The sequence below is a fragment of the Mesocricetus auratus genome, unplaced genomic scaffold, assembly GCF_017639785.1.
Source record: "Mesocricetus auratus isolate SY011 unplaced genomic scaffold, BCM_Maur_2.0 Super-Scaffold_100009, whole genome shotgun sequence".
Classification (NCBI taxonomy): Eukaryota; Metazoa; Chordata; class Mammalia; order Rodentia; family Cricetidae; genus Mesocricetus; species Mesocricetus auratus.
Window position 1 is genome coordinate 79,625,595 of NW_024429193.1, and position 2,800 is coordinate 79,628,394.

Here is a 2,800-nt window from a genome sequence, read left to right on the forward strand (position 1 = left end):
TTTATGACTGTTTCTACTTCATTGGGGCTTATAGGTTTGTTTATTTAAATTGCATATCTGTTCTTGCCTTAATTTTGGTAAGGGATACCTATCCATTGTTATGTCCCTCTTTTCATTTTTGGTTTTGTTAAGTTGGATGTTCTTTCTCTATCTTTTGTTTAGTTTGGATACAAGTTTATCCTGTTGATTTTCTCAAAGAACCAATTCTTTGTTTCATTGATTCTTTGCATTGTTTGCTTTGTTTCTACTTTATTGATTTCAGCTCTCAATTTGATTATTTGCTGGTATCTACTCCTCCTTGGAGAGTTTGCATCTTTTTGTTCTAGATCCTTCATGTGTGCTGTTAAGTCTCTAGTGTGACTATTCTCCAGTTTCTTTATGTAGGCAATTAGTGCTTCTTCCACATCTATTATTTTTGTCATTATATAAAGTCCCATATTTCCTGGATATTTTGTATTAAGGATTTGTTAGACTTAACATTTGCTTTGGTCGATGAATTTATTTCCTTTAGTGTATCTTCAAAGCCTGATATTCTCTCCCCCATCCCTTGTATTCTGATGGCTATGCTTACAACTGTAGTTCCTGATTGTTTACCCAGATTTTGTTTTCTTCTGCTTCATCTGCATTGGGATGTTCAGGTATAGAACCCCTAGTCTCTGGTAGTGTCATATTATTATGCTGTTGAATGTGTTCTTACACTGTCCTCTACCCATCTTCCTACAGTAGATGCAGGTGGGGCCTTTGATTCAAGTGATTTCTTTTCCTCCAATTGGTATAGGTGGGACCTATGACTTACGTGGTGATCTTTCTCTCCAAGTGTGAGCAGGGTCAACGCTCAAATGATGGGAGATGCAGGGATGGATGGTGTGGAGTGTGAGGAGGTGACCCCAAGTCTCTGGGGTTTCTCTCCCAGTGTGGGCACTGCCAAGGCTCCAATGGTGGCAGATGCAGTGCTGGATGGTTTTGTGCTGGCCCGAGTTCTTTGCAGATTTGATGGACAGGACTGGGTTAGGTTCCCAGGTCAAGGGACTCCAAAGACGGGGCCAGACAGAAGGTCAATCATTCCCCTCTCCATGTATAGTTGGGATCAAGGCTCCGATGGATGCAGATGCTGCCTTGGATGGTTTAGGGCTATCCCTAAGTCTCTGGTGTTTTGGTGGGCAGGTCAGGGAGATATGCCAAGTCAAGGGCCTACAAAGGTGGAGGGTAGAGCCAAGTCTCAGATGGTGGCAGATGTGGCCCTGGATTTTTTGGGGCTGTTCCATGGTCTCTCTCCAAATAGGGGTTGGACCATAGCTGATGCAATGCTGGATGGTTTAGGACTGTTCCCAGGTCTCTGGGGATTTGGTGGGGGGATGGGAGTAAGTGTCCAGGTCGAAGTCTACAAAGATGATGGGAAGGGGGACAGAAGAAGGCCTGAAGCTCATCTTCCTTGGTGGGAGTGGGTCAAAATCTCTGAATGGGGCAGATGTACTGCTGGATAGTGTTGGGCTGTCCCCAGGTCTCTAGAGATTTGGTGGACAGGACAGGGCGATGTGCCCTGTTCAAGGGCCTACAATGGCGGGGTTCCCTTGAAGTTCTTTTTTTTTTTTGTTTGGTTTTATGAGACAGGGTTTCTCTGTATTGTTTTGGAGGCTGTCAGACCAGCCTGGCCTCGAACTCACAGAGATCCGCCTGCCTCTGCCTCCCTTGAAGCTCTTAATATTCTTCCTTTCTTCCGTACATTTAGTATTTTGATTGTTATGTGATGAGAAAATTTCTTTTCTGTTTCAGACTACTTGGTATTCTCTATGCTTCTTGATTCTTTAGCTTAGGAGAACTTCTTTTTTCTGTGATTTTGTTGAAATATTTTCTGTAACCTGGATTAGTTCTTCTTCCCCTATTCCTATTGTCTTTATAGATTTAATCTTTTCATTGTCTAACAATCTTACTAGATATTTTGTGCCTGAAATTATTTTTAGATTTTATGTTTATTTGACTGGTAATAATTTCTTCTATCTCATCTTTAATGCTTAAGAATTTCTCTTTCAAAAATTTTACTTTGTTAGTGAGGCCTGTTGCTCAGTTTTCTGTTCAACTTCCTGATTATTTAATTTCCAAATTTCTCTTAGTTTGGGTTTTGGTTGTTGATCTATTTTCACTAGTAAGATCAAAAATGTATTATATATCTTCATGCACTCTGTGGTTTTAAAATTTCTTTAATGAATTTATTTTATTCCAGTTTATTCACTGAAAATAAGGTCAGAATCAGAAGAGGTCACAAAATGTAGTTTGTAAAAGACCTGAAGATGGGATGCAGAAACTGGATTTGGAAGAGATAATGGGGGGTGTATATCTGAAGTCTGCTACAAGCATTTCACTATAGAACACACACATGTGATTTCCTGGGTCATATGCATATAATGAAATCATGTGTGTACACTGGTGTGTATTGTCTATAAAATTCCAGGAGTGACTTTGCCTACATACGATATCATACAATTGTTTTCTACCATGCCCGGGAGTCCTACTGCTTGACTAGGTTCACTTTCCTCTGTAGCTGCGATGTTTGGCATCATAATAGCAGAAACTGCACAAGTTCACATCCCTGATTCTCAGTCCACAACAGATAGAAATAAATGAATCACTCAAATAAACCCAACTAAGTCTTTTTCCTATTCTTTCAAAGTGTCCTGTGTTAAATAGACAGCCTCACAAATGCCAAGCATGTACTCTGTCAGTGGGCCTCTACATGGTACAGCTGTGAAAATTCTTGCTTGTTCCTGTGGATGTCCACCAGAGAATTGAGTCATAGCTTCTT